We start from the raw sequence: 18,668 nt of genomic DNA on the forward strand, positions 1-18,668 counted from the left end.
CAACTCTTAATCCTGCCACTCCAGCCAATCTGTTCAGGGCTGACAATGTTTCTACTGACAAACTCGTCCAAATAAATCTGAGCAATCTCTTCCAAACTACGGTCGTACATTCCAACGATTAAGCCTTCGGCTGCCCACCGTCTAATCAGAGAGCCTCTTCTGATCTCAGAACCCTCAGGGAAAGCACACAAGTATAAGAAACATGCTTTCGGATGGTACGGCAGATCATTGTAGCTGAGAGCAAGTATCCTTCTCATTCCCTCTAAAGTGGGGTTTATCTCTAGTTCAGAACCCAGCCTGTTACATACTGTTTTCCATTCTTCCGATGTCTGGTTTTGCCTCCGAGCTAGCATTTGTCCTATGCTCACTATAGCTAGAGGTAGACCATTGCACCTTGCCAATATGTCCTTGGAGACATTCAGCAGGTCGGTCGGACATTTCCCTGACTCAAACACTGTCTTGAAGAATAGCTTTTCTGAGTCATCCTCCTGTAACCGCTTCATTTCATAGACAGGATCATTGGGAGAGGTGCAGCAATTTTTCGCTACCTCATGACTGCGTGTAGTAATTATTATGTTGCCCTTATTATTATCACGAGGAATAGCTACATTTAGCTGATCCCATGCAGCTGCTCGCCAGACGTCATCCAGAACGATCAAGTACCTAAAAAAATGACCCGCGTTCTTATGAGTAGGCTAGTAACGAGAATCAAACAGGGACAGGGAAGCCATGTTAGGACATGCAAGTGGGAGTTGTGTACTGGCTTGTTACTTGTGACTTGATTTCATGCAGTCATGCCTATAGTAATAAATTTGGTCCAAAACTGGGGTTGTAACCACCATAAAGAAAAAACATGTAACTCTAATTCAATAAACTTTTGTTATTGTTAAACCTTAACCATAAAGATCTTCATCATCTTTTTTTAAAACAATAAGATCTTCACCATCTAGCAAAAGTGAAAGCACAAAAAAGAAAGTTATCTGCCCTTATAGGAGCAATGCTACATCTATGGGGAATTTCTAACGGATCCAATCTACGGGGTGATGTGGAGGCCCACGGTGAAATAATGGGGGGGGGGGGATCAGGGAGGGGTTAATATGAAATCATAGAGAACATTACTCCGTCTACCACGTCCGTAACTTACTTTCCGCTAGTCTAACATTCCAGGGGAGAGAGACAGGAAATGGGGTCCTTTTCTCGTTCACTTGACAGTAGGGCTGGCAGAAAACATCTCGGAGGTGCAAATATGTAAATAATGCTAATGAGCTTCAACTTCTGCGAACAGAAATAAATTTATAGGTTCTCGTAATCGGCAATGCAGATAGGTAGAAAATTGTAAATCTCCCCCTTTATACATAAACTTGGCCAAATTTGAAGAAGCATCACGTGAAGAGAAAACTACAAGAGCAACTAGCAGATTTCCCACACCCTCTCCCTTTAAAGAAGTGCCAATGTAGAGGCCGAGGGTCCAAAAATGCCCTCCAAAAACAACCATTGTGACGCCACTAAAGTTTCAACTCTGAAGTGCTTCTCTTAAATTCCCTAATGGGTATTTTGATAATTTGACACACCCATTGAGGGACTAATGTTTATATTGAGTTTATTTCAGATTTAGTCCCTTGGCTATAACTCGAACATCAATGGTCACCCCTACCTACAAGTTTTCAAGTTGTTGTCAATCTCAAGCTTTTAGGATGTACTATGAAGAGGGCCACAAGCAAAGGTACTTTGGTATGGAACTTCATGAAATATCCTAAACCCAAAATCCACAAAAAATCACTCTACCAACCTCATTCTTCAGTATCTCTAAGCCCCGGTACATTCAAAGATTTTTCTTCAAGGGTTAATTAGATAAATGCCACTTCAATTATGGCGATTCACAAAAATGCCACTGTAATTTTTGCAAACTTTGAAAAACGCCACTCCAGACTTCGAAAAATACCACTGGAAATGGCATGAAATGGTATTTTTCAAAGTTTGGAAATTGCAGTGGCATTTCCCGGAATCGCCACATTTGGAGTGGCATTTATCAAATTAACCCCTTCTTCAAGTACTAACAAGCACTTAGGGTGGTTCTCTTCATAGAGTTCAAACCCAGCTTCTCATTGCGGACGGCCGCACATTTTTGTTCAGGTGTTACCGAGCCTATCTGTTTGAGACATCCCTCTGTTAGCTTTGGTACCTCCGAGCAAAACATTTTACTCGGCAGTTCCAAACCCTTCTTAGTTTGCTCCTTTATGTGATCCTGATATAGGTCCTGATACCACCGTGGTTTTCCGTCCGGTACTTTTGAGATGTGACTTAGGCCTTTTCCGCACATTTCCCATTCGAGAGTTGCTCTGTCTACTACGGCACTTCCAAACAATTGAATTTACCATTACTTCCGAGCCAGTTCAAATCTCGCAAGAAGGAATAACATTTGCTGTTCGGAACCACCATTCTAGTTTTACCTGATACTTCCGTGCTGTGAGGAGATTTCTTGGACTCTCTCTATATACGTCCTCCCATACCCTTTCTTGGCTGCAAGTAACTCAGCATTCCTTTCCTCACTAGTAGAAAACAGGGCTATGGTCCAGGCCGAGTCAGCCCATTAGTCCCGGTTCAGTCTAGAACCGGGACCAATGTGGGCATTGGTCCCGGTTCGTGAGCCCAGGGGGCCGGCCGGGCCACGTGGGCCATTGGTCCCGGTACATCTGGACCTTTTGGTCCCGGTTGGTGGGATGAACCGGGACCAATGGACGTCGCTCCTGGCCCACCACCTTTGGTCCCGGTTGGTGGCTTGAGCCGGGACCAAAGGCTCCCCTTTAGTCCCGGATCATGTCACCAACCGGGACCAATGAGGTGCCTATATATACCCCCTCCCGCAAGAGAAGAGCACACTGCTCTGTTTTTTCTGGCCGAGGGGGAGAGGGCTTTGTGGTGCTCTAGCTCACCTCCTATGCACATGAGATGTTCGATGGAATGCCCGAGCCACACTACTTAAGCTTTCTCCTCTCGAAGCTCGACCTCCAAACTCCATTTTCCTCGAGATTTGTCTAGATTTAGCGGTCCGTCACGCCCCGTCCCCGTCTTCACCGCCGTCGATCACCCGCGCCGATCTCATCACCGACACCACCGTGGTGAGCCTCTTGTTCTTATCTTCTTTCTGAAAGGAAAAATATTCTTACTTGTATGTTTAGATAGATACTTGTATCATTTTCTTACATTTATTATTGCATCTTATATAGTGCGATGGTTTTGGTATCCGCCCCCGGCGGCCCTCGTCCTGTCTATGATTCAGATGTGGTATGTATATTATCTTTATAACTATTGGTTCATTTATTGTTTATGAAAATTATGCCGACCAACGTGACATAGATTTTATTTATCTAGGATGTATGTGAATCGGAAATGCCAACCGACCCTATTATCGAGAGGTTAAATTTAGTTGAAGAAGAAAACAATTTGTTGAAGGAAAAAATAAAAAAGTTGAGGAGAAGATGATATTGGAGTTGCATGTTGCGGATGTCGTCGATGATCACAAGATCAAGATGGATGCAATGCGCTTGAAGATTAGAAAGATTAGAAAATATGCCATTCATACCGAGGCTTGGTATCATTATGCCATTGGATCAATTGTTACCTTGGTTGCGATTATGATCGCATATGTTTTCGCATTGAAATGTTTTACATAGTTTCAATGTATGGTTTAATTAATTAGATGCTCTGGAGAGCTATATGTTGTTAGATAAGAACTATGTATGCACTTTGGTTTTAATGTGATGATGAACTTCTATTAATTTGGACACTTAATTATATATAATGCACGCAGATGAACCGGCAATGGATGTACGGTGATAGACACACCCGCGAGTACATTAAGGGCATGCATGAGTTTCTCGATGCGGCTGAGGCAAACAAGCAGAATGGTTTTATGTGTTGTCCATGCACTGAATATGGGAATACGAGGTCTTACTCTAACCGGAAAATCCTTCACTCCCACCTGCTTTACAAGGGTTTCATGCCACACTATAATGTTTGGATGAGGCACGGAGAAATAGGGGTTATGATGGAAGACGGCGAAGAAGAAGACTACGATGACAACTATGTGCCCCCTGAATACGGTGATGCTGCAACGGGGGGAGCTGGTGAAGATCAAGAGGAACCAGACGATGTGCCCAATGATGCTGCAACGGGTGAAGCTGCTGAAGATCAAGAGGAACCAGACGATGTGCCCGATGATGATGATCTCCGCCGGGTCATTGTCGATGCAAGGACGCAATGCATTAGTCAAAAGGAGAAGCTGAAGTTCGATCGCATGTTAGAGGATCACAAAAAAGGGTTATACCCCAATTGCGAAGATGGCAACACAAAGCTCGGTACCGTACTGGAATTGCTGCAGTGGAAGGCAGAGAATGCTGTGGCTGACAAAGGATTTGAGAAGCTACTGAAAATATTGAAGAAGAAGCTTCCAAAGGATAACGAATTGCCCGACGGTACATACATAGCAAAGAAGGTCGTATGCCCTCTAGGATTGGAGGTGGAGAAGATACATGCATGCCCTAATGACTGCATCCTCTACCGCGGTGCATACAAGGATCTGAATGCATGCCCGGTATGCGGTGCATTGCGGTATAAGATCAGACGAGATGACCCTGGTGATGTTGATGGCGAGCCCCCCAGGAAGAGGGTTCCTGCAAAGGTGATGTGGTATGCTCCTATAATACCACGGTTGAAACGTCTGTTCAAAAACGAAGAGCATGCCAAGTTGATGCGATGGCACAGTGAGAACCGAAAGAAAGATGGGAAGTTGAGAGCACCCACTGACGGGTCGCAGTGGAGAAAAATCGAGAGAAAGTACTGGGATGAGTTTGCAAAGGACCCAAGGAATGTATGGTTTGCTTTAAGCGCGGATGGCATTAATCCTTTCGGGGAGCAGAGCAGCAATCACAACACCTGGCCCGTGACTCTATGTATGTATAACCTTCCTCCTTGGATGTGCATGAAGCGGAAGTTCATTATGATGCCAGTTCTCATCCAAGGCCCTAAGCAACCCGGCAACGAAATTGATGTGTACCTAAGGCCATTAGTTGAAGAACTTTTACAGCTGTGGAATGAAAACGGTGTACGTACGTGGGATGAGCATAGACAGGAGGAATTTAACCTTAAGGCGTTGCTGTTCGTGACCATCAACGATTGGCCCGCTCTCAGTAACCTTTCAGGACAGACAAACAAAGGATACCACGCATGCACGCACTGTTTAGATGATACTGAAAGTATATACCTGGACAAATGCAGGAAGAATGTGTACCTGGGCCATCGTCGATTTCTTTCGACCAACCATCAATGTCGAAAGAAAGGCAAGCATTTCAAAGGCGAGGCAGATCACCGGAAGAAGCCCACCATGCGCACCGGTGATCACGTGCTTGCTATGGTCAATGATTTACACCACGTAATCTTTGGAAAGGGTACCGGTGGACTAGCTATTCCGAATGACGCTGAGGGACACGCACCCATGTGGAAGAAGAAATCTATATTTTGGGACCTACCCTACTGGAAAGACCTAGAGGTCCGCTCCTCAATCGACGTGATGCACGTGACGAAGAACCTTTGCGTGAACCTGCTAGGCTTCTTGGGCGTGTATGGGAAGACAAAAGATACACCTGAGGCACGGGAGGACCTGCAATGTTTGCACGAAAAAGACGGCATGCCTCCGAAGCAGTATAAAGGTCCTGCCAGCTACGCTCTTATGAAAGAAGAGAAATAAATCTTCTTTGAATGCCTGCTTAGTATGAAGGTCACGACTGGCTTCTCGTCGAATATAAAGGGAATAATAAATATGCCAGAGAAAAAGTTTCAGAACCTAAAGTCTCATGACTGCCACGTGATTATGACGCAACTGCTTCCGGTTGCATTGAGGGGGCTTCTACCGGAAAACGTCCGATTAGCCATTGTGAAGCTATGTGCATTCCTCAATGCAATCTCTCAGAAGGTGATCGATCCAATAATCGTACCAAGGCTAAGGAGTGATGTGGCGCAATGTCTTGTCAGTTTCGAGCTGGTGTTCCCACCATTCTTCTTCAATATCATGACGGACGTCCTAGTTCATCTAGTCGACGAGATTGTCATCCTGGGGCCCGTATTTCTACACAATATGTTCCCCTTTGAGAGGTTCATGGGAGTCCTAAAGAAATATGTCCGTAATCGCGCTAGGCCAGAAGGAAGCATCTCCATGGGCCATCAAACAGAGGATGTTATCGGGTTTTGTGTTGACTTCATTCCTGGCCTTAACAAGATAGGTCTCCCTAAATCGCGGTATGAGGGGAGACTGACTGGAAAAGGCACTCTTGGAAGAGACTCAATAATATGTAGGGACGGATATTCTTGGTCTCAAGCACACTACACAGTTTTACAGAACTCTACCTTGGTGACCCCGTATGTCGATGAACACAAGAACAGTCTGCGCTCCAAACACCCGGAGCAGTGCGACGACTGGATTACATGTGAACACATCAGGACTTTCAGGAGTTGGTTGGAAACACGTCTCAGAGGTGACAACACTGTTTGTGATGAGTTGTACTTGTTGTCCAGGGGACCATCTTTGACTGTATTAACTTACAAAGGATACGAGATAAATGGGAATACATTTTACACGATCGCCCAAGATCAAAAGAGCACCAACCAAAACAGTGGTGTCCGCTTTGATGCAGCAACCGAGAGCGGAAAGGATACATATTATGGCTACATAGTGGAAATATGGGAACTTGACTACGGACCTGATTTTAAGGTCCCTTTGTTTAAGTGCAATGGGTCAATCTGTTAGGCGGCGGGGTACAGGTAGACCCACAGTACGCAATGACAATAGTGATCTGAAAAATCTTGGGTACACTGACGAACCGTTCGTCCTAGCCAATGATGTGGCACAGGTTATCTATGTGAAGGACATGTCTACCAAACCGAGAAAAAGAAAAGATAAGGAAGCGAATACATCATACGATGAGCCAAAGGGCCACATAGTTCTTTCAGGAAAAAGGGACATCCTGGGAGTGGACGGCAAGACATACATGTCTGAAGATTATGAAAAGTTTCATGAAATTCCTCCCTTCAATGTCAAGGCTGACCCAAGCATCCTGATAAACAATGAAGATTATCCATGGTTACGGCACAATAAGCAAATGACACAAGCGAAGAAAAAGTGAAGACTTTCTCCCGCAACTATTATGATGATACCATGCCAACTTTCAACTTTTTCAGAGTTCATTTGAAATGCTTTCATGTCTTATGGTTCAAGGTTTTATGTGTTGAGGCAAATGGATCAATATGTCAGGAGGCGGGGTACAGGTAGACCCATAGTACGGTATGACAACAGTGGATCTAAACAATCTTGGGTACACAGACGAACCATTCGTCCTAGCCAATGATGTGGCGCAGTTATTGTCCGAAACTTTGATACTTCGAAAGTGATTGTCCATTTTGTACACGAAGTGCATCAAGTTTTGTCGTAACCCTCTCTACTTTTTGGAACATGCTATGTGAGTGAAATGATGATACCATGCCAACTTCCAACCTTTTCAGAGTTGATTTTAAATGCTTTCCAATTTCAGGGTCATTTAGCTCAAAGAATGAATTAATAGCAAACAGAATGAAGTACAAAACTTTTATGAAAATAAAAACAATCAATTAAAATATTATGTTATGATCAACTAAAATAAAACTATAATATTCTTCAATAGCAAAAAGAATATAATTTTTGTGACCTAAAATCAAACTATAAGTATTTAATTGTAAGTATAAATAAAAAATAAATAGCAAAAAAGAAAAAAAATTCTATTTTTATAGTAAAGTTATTCATAAACTAGTGATTCACACAAATTTTAAAAATACAAATTTAAAAATATTCAAAATTTTATAACTAATGGCACTAACAGAAAGTTTATAATTTTTGTGACCTAAAATCAAAAAGAAATCACTAAAAAACTATAAGTATTTAGTTGTAAGTATAAATAAAAAATAAATAGAAAAAAAATTCTATTTTTATAGTAAATTTATTCATAAACTAGTGATTCACACAAATTTTAAAAATTCAAATTTAAACTATTCAAAATTTAAAACTAATGGCACTAACAGAAAGTTTATTATTTTTGTGACCTAAAAGCAAAAAGAAATCACTAAAAAAACTGTAAGTATTTAGTTTTAAGTAGAAATAAAAAAATAAAAAACCAAAAAATGTAGAAATAAAAAAGAAAAAACCAAAAAAAATGCCACCTACTGGGCCTCCACGGCCTGAATACGACTAGAAACCCTACATGGGCCAGGATTCAGGCCCGCAGAAGGCCCAATAGGCCCACAGGCAGTAGCAAGTTTAGGCCCGAAAGCCTGCGTAAGAGAGGAGCTCGAATGGGGAGGCACACCAGCGCTTATAAACAAGTGCCGGCGCCCTTCAGCTAGCGAGGTGGGACTAAACTTTTGGGCGTGGGGCAACACAAGGCCATTGGTCCTGGTTGGTGGCACCAACCGGGACTAAAGGGGGGGCATTGGTCACGGTTGGTGTCCCGGTTGGTGGCACCAACCGGGACCAAAGGCCGCCGCTTCCCGCCCTTTGGGCTGCTGAAAAGAGGCCTTTGGTCCCGGTTGGTGGCACCAACCGGGACCAAAGGGGGGCATTGGTCCCGGTTGGTGCCACGAACCGGGACCATTGCTCTGGGTATATAAGGTAGCACTTGTGAAAATTTCGCCAACCGCTCCCATTCGCCCCGATGCCCCCAGGCCGTTCGTCATCGTCGTCGCCGCCCCGAGCCCGTCGTCGCCCGCTCCCCGTCGCCGTCGCCCCGCGCCGCCGCAGGCCTTGTCCCCGTCGTTGCTTGCGCCGTCGCCGGCCTCCTCCTCGTCGTTGCGTGCGCCATCTCCGGCCCCGGCCCGCGCGCCCCCGTCATCGCCGTCGCCCTGCCCCGCCCCATTCCTCGCCGCCGAACGCGCGCCCCCTGCCCCGTCGCCGTCCTCGCCGCCAAACCCGCACCCCTGCCCCTCCCTTGGTCCAGCCGGCGCCGCCCCTCCCCTGTTCCTTTTTTCATATATTATATGCTTGTTTTTTTCAGATTATATATATATGTATATATGTTTGTATGTTCTCTGTGTATATATGTATATATGTTTTGCTTTTTGCTTTTTCATATATTATATGCTTGTTTTTGCTTCAGATTATATATATATATGTATATATGTTTGTATGTTCTCTGTGTATATATTATATGCTTGTATTTTGCTTTTTTATAAAAATGTATATATGTTTGTATGTTCTCTGTGTATATATGTTCATATATGCAAAAAAGTTAGATTTATATATTTAGAAAAGGATTATCTATATATGTTCTCTGATTTAGTACATTTTAGGTTAGTTTCATTTTTAGAAAAGTTTTATATATTTAGGAGAGGAAAAGGAAAATAAGAAGAGGAAAAAGGAGAAGAAGAGGAGAGGAAGAAAAGGAAGAGGAGAAGAAGAAAGGAATAGAGGAGAAGAAGAAAAAATAGAAAAAAATCTATTTTTTCTTCTTCTTATCCTCTTTTTTTCTTTTTTTTCTTCGATCTTCTCCTCTATTCCTTTTTATATGCAAAAGTTACAATTTTAGAAAAGTTTTATATATGCAAAAGTTACAAATTTAGAAAAGGAAGGATAGGAAAGAAGAAAATAAGAAGAGGAAAGAAAGAACAAGAGGAGAGGAAAAGAAGAGGGGAAATAAATAATTAAGAAGAAGAAAAAAAGAAAAAGAAGAGGAGAAGAAGAAAGAAATAGTGGAGAGGAAGAGAAAATAGAATATTCTATTTTCTCTTCTTCTCCACTATTCCTTTCTTCTCCTCCTCTTTTTCTTCTTCTTTTTTTCTTCGATCTTCTCCTCTAGCTATTCCTTTCTTCTTCTCCTCTTCTTCTTCTTCTTCTTCTTCTTCTTCTTCTTCTTCTTCTTCTTCTTAATTTTTATCGGGAACGAGGGTGTCGAGGATCGCCGAGGGGTCGAGGGTCGGGAACTAGGATAGAGGGTTGAGGGTCGTTAAGGGGTCAAGGGTCGAGGGTTTCAGGGTCGAGGGTTCGAGGGTTCTATAGGGTCTAGGGATCGAGGGTCGAGGGTTCCAGGGTCGTCTAGGGGTCGAGGGTTCCAGGGTCGTCGAGGGTTCGAGGGGTCGAGGATCGCCGAGGGGTCGAGAGAGGTTTCCTAGTGTCAAAGTATTGAAGAAATCCATGGCTTCATCATTAGCCGGAAGTAACCAGGGCATGACGAAGTCCTCCAAAGTTATTTTGGAATGGTGTCCCGGATAGGATAATTTGCCTTTTTGTATGAATTTCAGCAAAGGCCTTCCAAATAACGATATTTGGAAGGTGTTGCTGAACTTTGTACCAAAAAGCGAATTATCTTATCTGGGACTCCGTTCCAAAATAACTTTGGAGAGCTTCGTACCATCATGCACATGTTACTTTCGCCTAATGATGAAGACATGGTTTTGTTGAATCCTTTGACACTAGGCAACCTTCCGACCCCTATTCTTTCTCCTCTATTCTTTCTTCTCCTCTATTGTCGAACATGAGAGGAAGAACAGGATAAAAAAAGAAGAGGAAGAAGAAAAAAAGAGGAGAAGAAAGAATAGAGGAGTTCTTCTCCTCTATTCTTTCTTCTCCTCTTTTTTTCTTCTTCTTCCTCTTTTTTTATCGGGAACGAGGGTCGTCGAGGGACATATAGATGTAGTGTCGTCGTTGTCGATATATACCCCCTCCCGATAGCTTCAACACGTGGGGGGGGTCGAGGCCACTAATTAATATATATGATTCCTTACTATGATTAGGTAGCTAGTTCTACGTTTGGCACTAATATATCCATCTGTCATGTTTGAATAATAATTGCCATGTTGTAAATATTTGTAGAAACTATGGACACCGCCCTAGACGACACCGCAAAAGAAGCGTTGTTGAGGGACATAATCGCAGAAGGAAGTGATGCCGTCTCGTTGTTTCTCAGCGACACCGATGGTCTGGAAGGAGAGGGTGAAGAAGCTGGCTAGGGTGACCTAATGCCGGTGCAAGAATAAGAACATGAGGACGGCTCCGGTAACCCAATGCCGGTGCAAGAAGGAGACCGTGATGACGGCTCCGGTGACCGAACCGAGTCCGGCCAGGTATATATATTAGTTAAGCCTGTGCTGACTAGCTGATTGATGCATTCATTGTTTTGGTATGTACACATATTAATTAAGTCTTTGTTCTTTTTTCTAGCCCTCCGGATCGAGCACAACTTCGGTAAATAGACGAGGCCCGAAGAAAAAGTTGAGCTCGGATGAAAAGTTTGAGATCATAGCAATCGCGCCCGAAAGCCAACCGATTGAACCCCTCCGGACAAAGAGCGCATTTGTTGCTCAGTGCGGGGTTCTGGTTAGGGACAAGATCCCGATAAGCATCCAGCAATGGTTTAAGCCGGCTATAGAAGGCCCTGAGGTGTCTTATGTCAATGATATGCAGAAAAATGATCTTTGGACTGAGCTGAAGTCAAATTTCACCCTACCGCCAGAGGATAATCCAGAGAACCCAGTTAAAGAGCGATTAATCAAGTCTTTTGCTCTTAAGAGGATGGCAGAACTATTTAGGAGGTGGAAGAAAGAGCTGAATAAGTTTGTCGAAAATAATGAGACACCAGAATTCAAGGGCAGATATGAGAATATCAGAGATCACTGGCCCGCATTTGTGGCCCACAAGACATCAGAAAAGAGTAGGAAGATGTCGGCGACAAACAAGCAAAATGCTGCGAAAAAGATGCTTCACCATCGCACGGGGTCAGGTGGCTACCTCGTAGCCCGACCTAAGTGGGCCAAGACTGAGAATGATCTGGTTGATAAAGGGATCGAACCAGAGAGAATTAGCTGGCCAGACCGTTGCCGGACTTGGTTCTTCGGGGCTGGCGGAACCTTGGAACCTGTAACAGGGAAGTGCATTTGGATGAACGATCAAATGGACATACCAGTCAGGAAGCTTAAGCAGTATATCGAAGCAACGCAGCAAGGGAAGTTCTTTCCAGACAGAGAGAACGACGAGCTCACAATGGCCCTCGGAAATCCCGAGCACCCTGGACGGACACGAGGCACGCCAGGCTCCATTCCGTGGAAGGTTGGGTTTCCGGACGCAGGCGGTTACAAATCCCATGAGAGGAGGAAAAAAGTGCAGCAGACCCAAATGCAGGCGCTGCAAGCAAGGGTAGACGCGATAGAGGAACGAGAAGCAAATCGCAGCAAACGTACTGCCGAAGCCTCCCCCGAAGCTACCCCGCCATCTCAGCGCAGAAGCAGCGTGGCTTCCACCGAGCTGCTTCAGCCAGAGCATGCCTTGATGGCTCCTGCCAGCTATCCCGTGGATGCTATCACGGAGTCTCAAAATTGCCACCTTATGACGCAATGGATGAATTTGAAGGTCAAGGCGGCTGTTGGCTCTGTTTATCCTACTGAACCTGGCGCAACTTTTCACTGCCGGCCGATTCCAGAAGGATATGCTAGGGTGATGGTGAATGAAATAACGGAGGGATTTGAGGACATCCAGCTTGACCACCCTACTGGTGAAGGGGAGACTCGGCTGGGGTCTGCTCTGAAGACTCCATGCCTATGGCGGAAGGAGCTCATCAACCTTCCGAACTGGACGCCTCCGCCTCCTCCTCCTCCTCCGGTGAGTCAGGGCACTCCGCCTCCTCCACCGCCTCCTCCTCCGGCGAGTGACGATCAGGGCCCTCGGCCGGCTCCTTCTCCGGCGCGTGGCGGCACTCCGCCTCCTTCTCCGCCTGCGCCGACGCGCCCGAGCAGCCAGCCTCCTCCTTCTCCGCCTCGTCAGCAAGGGCGGAAGAGACCTGCCGCCGCTCCAGCTGCTCCGGCGCGTCGTAGTCCTTCTCCTCCGCCTCGTAAGCAAGTAAAGAAGACAACCGCTCCGTCTGCTCGGTCGGCGTCTAGCAGTACAACCAGAGGCGGGAGGACATACAGATTCAGTCCTTCTCTGAAGACTCTAGAGAAGTTACCGTATGAGAGGACCCCGGAGGAGAACGCCGAGATCGCGCGAACCGAAGTGGATGACTGGTTTCAAGGGTTGAGAGCAAAGAGACATCCACCTCCGGAGGAGAAGGTAGATCCGGTGAAAGTGAAGCGCACTCTGGCTGCCCTGGCAAAATCACCCAAGTCTCCGCCGAAAGGCAACTATGAGCGCATTATTGCAAAGACATGGGCCGAAGCGGAGCGGTCAGGAAGTACAGTCAGTGATCAAAGGCTGAAAGAACGACGAGCAGCTGGGAAACAAATTGCCCAGCTCGGCGAACAAGCGAAGCAATCGTGCCCCCCCTCAAGGTGCCTAGCGACATCGTCGATTCGAGGATGGTGCCCGGTTATGGCAATGTTGACGATTACCTGCCCGATGATGTACATTATGATACCATGGAGGTGCAGATACACATATACGAGTACGGGAAGCCTCTCGTTAAAGATGAAAAATCTTTAACAACGATGATGCGAAGATTACATGATTGGTACTTGAAAATCTGCAGAGAGTCTGGGGGGAGGAGTACTTTGTATGCGAGAGTTAAACCGGAGCATGACCTCGTTGGAATTGAACTGTTGCCTATTCCATTTGAGGAGTTCTATCAGTTTTTCAATCAATTGGCCCTCGATAAAACAACGATCACCTGCTACTGTCTGTAAGTACTACTACTTCTGTCATTAAGTCTCTCTATATAGCTCATCTCTTTCATTGCATGTATTTATAATTATCCTCACTATATTATGCAGAATGAAGATCGCCGAATTGAAGAAAAGACAAATCGGTGATATTGGGTTCGTTAACACATATCTCATAGATGCAACTGAGGTTGAACATCGTCCCGGAGATACCGAGGCCAACTTGCTACGATCATTAAAAAAAATGAAAACAAAGATATAATACTCTTTCCTTACAACTTCAAGTGAGTGTTACTGTCTTGTGCATATTCGGTTTCCCTTATATATTAGTCCAGGTTATAGTAATGTAATTGATGAGTTATGCATGCGTGTGCAGTTTCCACTATATTCTCCTAGAGATTAGGCTTGAGCAGGGAGTAGTAACCGTCTTGGACTCTAAATGAAAAGATCCCCAGGAGTATGCGGACATGACTTAAATCGTCAAGAAGTTAAATCGATCATTATCCACCATATCAGCAACTTTGTTCATTTCCTGATATCAAGTAATTGTTTTCTTTGTCCGGCAGGGTTTGGAGAAAATTCACCAGAACAGTTCCGGGACTGCCGAAGGAGCTGGAATTTAGACACCCGAAAGTAAGTACTATAGTAGCATGTTCCGCGCATCTCCTAGTGATTCAAGCGCTAGTTTCATCAATACCATTTAGCATTCTTGCTTATCAGTTTGATTGACCTCTATTTCTTGTAAAGTGGTTGTGGCAGGAAAAAGGGAATGATTTCTGTGGATACTACGTCTGCGAGTCCATCCGCCACACGACCTGTGAGCGGGGCGGGTACTCTGACGAACAATATGAAGTACGTAAATAACAACATTCACAATTTTATTTTATTACCATCATTTGTATTGAGTTTCATTCATTCATATATATATATATATTGACCCCCTTCTTCAAATTAGATGTTTCGGAAGCGGGATGAACTCCTAGCACCAGCTCGCATGCGAGCAATTCAAGAGGAATTGGCGGCATTCTTTCTTGACCAAGTGATCGCTGAAGACGGAGAATACTATGTGGACCATGAGTCCGTATGATTATATTTGTAAGATATAATTATTGTATATATGTAGCCGGTAGTGTCGGATAGATATACGAGAACTTGTTGTTCGACCAATCTCTCGGAGAAGGAGAGGTGGTCGATATCACTTCTCTCTGTATGCATATATGTTCATGACGATCTTCTGTTTCCTTCATTTGCTTACTAGCTAACTAGCGTGTCTAGTCCTCTCTATACGTATGTATAGTACGTAGCGTCGACCAAGCACGGACGTAAGAGAGGACACTTCTCTCTATTAATTATAGCTAGCTAACACAATATATGAAACACCTAAATTAACCCCCCAAAACCCCCAACCCCCCCTTTAAAAAAAACAAAAACCCCAGCCACAGAAATGCTGACGCGTGGATGCCTATTGGTCCCGGTTGGTGCCACCAACCGGGACCAAAGGGTCTCCTGCCTGGGCTCTGCGCACTGCCCACGTGGAGGCCCATCAGTCCCGGTTCTGGATTGAACCGGGACTAAAGGTACAGGGCATTAGTACCGACACTTTAGTCCCGGTTCAGGAACCGGGACTAAAGGCCCTTACAAACCGGGACTATAGGCCCTTTTTCTACCAGTGTAGTACGGCTATCCTAAACTCAGTATGAATCTTGGATGCACAAAAATTTATAAAATATTCCCTCCGTTCAGAAATAAGTGGTGTGGTTTTAATTCAAAATTGAACTAAAACCACGCCGCTTATTTCTGAAAGGAGTACATTCTAAGAGCTTGTAGGTAGGGGTGACTATTGATGTTCCAGTTATAGGCAAGGGACTAAATCTGAAATAAACTCAATATAAACATTAGTCCCTCAATGGTTGTGTCATGAATTATCAAAATCACTTAGGGTAATTAAGAGATGCACTTTCAGAGTTGAAACTGTAGTGGTACCACAATGGTTGGTTTTGGAGTGCACCAAAACAGAGGGTACACCCCTCTTCTTGGAGTGCACTCTAAAAAATAGAAGATAGAGGGAGGTATGAGCCTATAGTTCCGGTTCGTAAGGGCCTTTAGTCCCGGTTCCTGAACCGGGACTAAAGTGTCGGTACTAATGCCCTGTACCTTTAATCCCGGTTCAATCCAAAACCGGGACTGATGGGCCTCCACGTGGGCAGTGCGCAGAGCCCAGGCAGGAGACCCTTTGGTCCCGGTTGGTGGCACCAACCGGGACCAATAGGCATCCACGCGTCAGCATTTCTGTGGCTGGGGTTTTTGTTTTTTTTGAAAGGGGGGGTTGGGGGTTTTGGGGGGTTAATTTAGGTGTTTCATATATTGTGTTATCTAGCTATAATTAATAGAGAGAAGTGTCCTCTCTTACGTCCGTGCTTGGTCGACGCTACGTACTATACATACGTATAGAGAGGACTAGACACGCTAGTTAGCTAGTAAGAAAACGAAGGAAACAGAAGATCGTCATGAACATATATGCATACAGAGAGAAGTGATATCGACCACCTCTCCTTCTCCGAGAGATTGGTCGAACAACAAGTTCTCGTATATCTATCCGACACTACCGGCTACATATATACAATAATTATCTCTTACAAATATAATCATACGGACTCATGGTCCACATAGTATTCTCCGTCTTCAGCGATCACTTGGTCAAGAAAGAATGCCGCCAATTCCTCTTGAATTGCTCGCATGCGAGCTGGTGCTAGGTGTTCATCCCGCTTCCGAAACATCTAATTTGAAGAAGGGGGTCAATATATATATATGAATGAATGAAACTCAATACAAATGATGGTAATAAAATAAAATTGTGAATGTTGTTATTTACGTACTTCATATTGTTCGTCAGAGTACCCGCCCCGCTCACAGGTCGTGTGGCGGATGGACTCGCAGACGTAGTATCCACAGAAATCATTCCCTTTTTCCTGCCACAACCACTTTACAAGAAATAGAGGTCAATCAAACTGATAAGCAAGAATGCTAAATGGTATTGATGAAACTAGCGCTTGAATCACTAGGAGATGCGCGGAACATGCTACTATAGTACTTACTTTCGGGTGTCTAAATTCCAGCTCCTTCGGCAGTCCCGGAACTGTTCTGGTGAATTTTCTCCAAAACCTGCCGGACAAAGAAAACAATTACTTGATATCAGGAAATGAACAAAGTTGCTGATATGGTGGATAATGATCGATTTAACTTACTTCTTGAGGATTTAAGTCATGTCCGCATACTCCTGGGGATCTTTTCGTTTAGAGTCCAAGACGGTTACTACTCCCTGCTCAAGCCTAATCTCTAGGAGAATATAGTGGAAACTGCACACGCATGCATAACTCATCAATTACATTACTATAACCTGGACTAATATATAAGGGAAACCGAATATGCACAAGACAGTAACACTCACTTGAAGTTGTAAGGAAAGAGTATTATATCTTTGTTTTCATTTTTTTTGAATGATCGTAGCAAGTTGGCCTCGGTATCTCCGGGACGATGTTCAACCTCAGTTGCATCTATGAGATATGTGTTAACGAACCCAATATCACCGATTTGTCTTTTCTTCAATTCGGCGATCTTCATTCTGCATAATATAGTGAGGATAATTATAAATACATGCAATGAAAGAGATGAGCTATATAGAGAGACTTAATGACAGAAGTAGTAGTACTTACAGACAGTAGCAGGTGATCGTTGTTTTATCGAGGGCCAATTGATTGAAAAACTGATAGAACTCCTCAAATGGAATAGGCAACAGTTCAATTCCAACGAGGTCATGCTCCGGTTTAACTCTCGCATACAAAGTACTCCTCCCCCCAGACTCTCTGCAGATTTTCAAGTACCAACCATGTAATCTTCGCATCATCGTTGTTAAAGATTTTTCATCTTTGACGAGAGGCTTCCCGTACTCGTATCTGTGTATCTGCACCTCCATGGTATCATAATGTACATCGTCGGGCAGGTAATCGTCAACATTGCCATAACCGGGCACCATCCTCGGATCGACGATGTCGCTAGGCACCTTGAGGGGGGGCACGATTGCTTCGCTTGTTCGCCGAGCTGGGCAATTTGTTTCCCAGCTGCTCGTCGTTCTTTCAGCCTTTGATCACTGACTGTACTTCCCGACCGCTCCGCTTCGGCCCATGTCTTTGCAATAATGCGCTCATAGTTGCCTTTCGGCGGAGACTTGGGTGATTTTGCCAGGGCAGCCAGAGTGCGCTTCACTTTCACCGGATCTACCTTCTCCTCCGGAGGTGGATGTCTCTTTGCTCTCAACCCTTGAAACCAGTCATCCACTTCGGTTCGTGCGATCTCGGCGTTCTCCTCCGGGGTCCTCTCATACGGTAACTTCTCTAGAGTCTTCAGAGAAGGACCGAATCTGTATGTCCTCCCGCCTCTGGTTGTACTGCTAGACGCCGACCGAGCAGACGGAGCGGTTGTCTTCTTTACTTGCTTACGAGGCGGAGGAGAAGGACTACGACGCGCCGGAGCAGCTGGAGCGGCGGCAGGTCTCTTCCGCCCTTGCTGACGAGGCGGAGAAGGAGGAGGCTGGCTGCTCGGGCGCGTCGGCGCAGGCGGAGGAGGCGGAGTGCCGCCACGCGCCATAGAAGGAGCCGGCCGAGGGCCCTGATCGTCACTCGCCGGAGGAGGAGGTGGTGGAGGAGGCGGAGTGCCCTGACTCATCGGAGGAGGAGGAGGCGGAGGCATCCAGTTCGGAAGGTTGATGAGCTCCTTCCGCCATAGGCATGGAGTCTTCAGAGCAGACCCCAGCCGAGTCTCCCCTTCACCGGTAGGATGGTCAAGCTGGAGGTCCTCAAATCCCTCCGTTATTTCATCCACCATCACCCTAGCATATCCTTCTGGAATCGGCCGGCAGTGAAAAGTTGCACCGGGTTCAGTAGGATAAACAGAGCCAACAGCCACTTTGACCTTCAAATTCATCCATTGCGTCATAAGGTGGCAATTTT

General features: G+C 45.1%; 1 long non-coding RNA gene across 1 annotated transcript in view; it reads left to right on the forward strand.

Moving 5' to 3' along the window:
* Positions 1 to 2,969: 2,969 nt before the first annotated feature.
* Positions 2,970 to 18,668, forward strand: part of LOC147992487 (uncharacterized) — a 285,776-nt gene continuing 270,077 nt past the window's right edge. Inside the window, exon 1 of the long non-coding RNA XR_015609288.1 lies at positions 2,970 to 3,119. This is a non-coding gene — a long non-coding RNA (uncharacterized LOC147992487). The remainder of the gene's footprint in view (positions 3,120 to 18,668) is intronic.

The sequence above is a fragment of the Triticum urartu genome, chromosome 1A (assembly GCF_056163025.1).
Source record: "Triticum urartu cultivar PI428250 chromosome 1A, HENAU_Tu73, whole genome shotgun sequence".
NCBI lineage: Eukaryota > Viridiplantae > Streptophyta > Magnoliopsida > Poales > Poaceae > Triticum > Triticum urartu.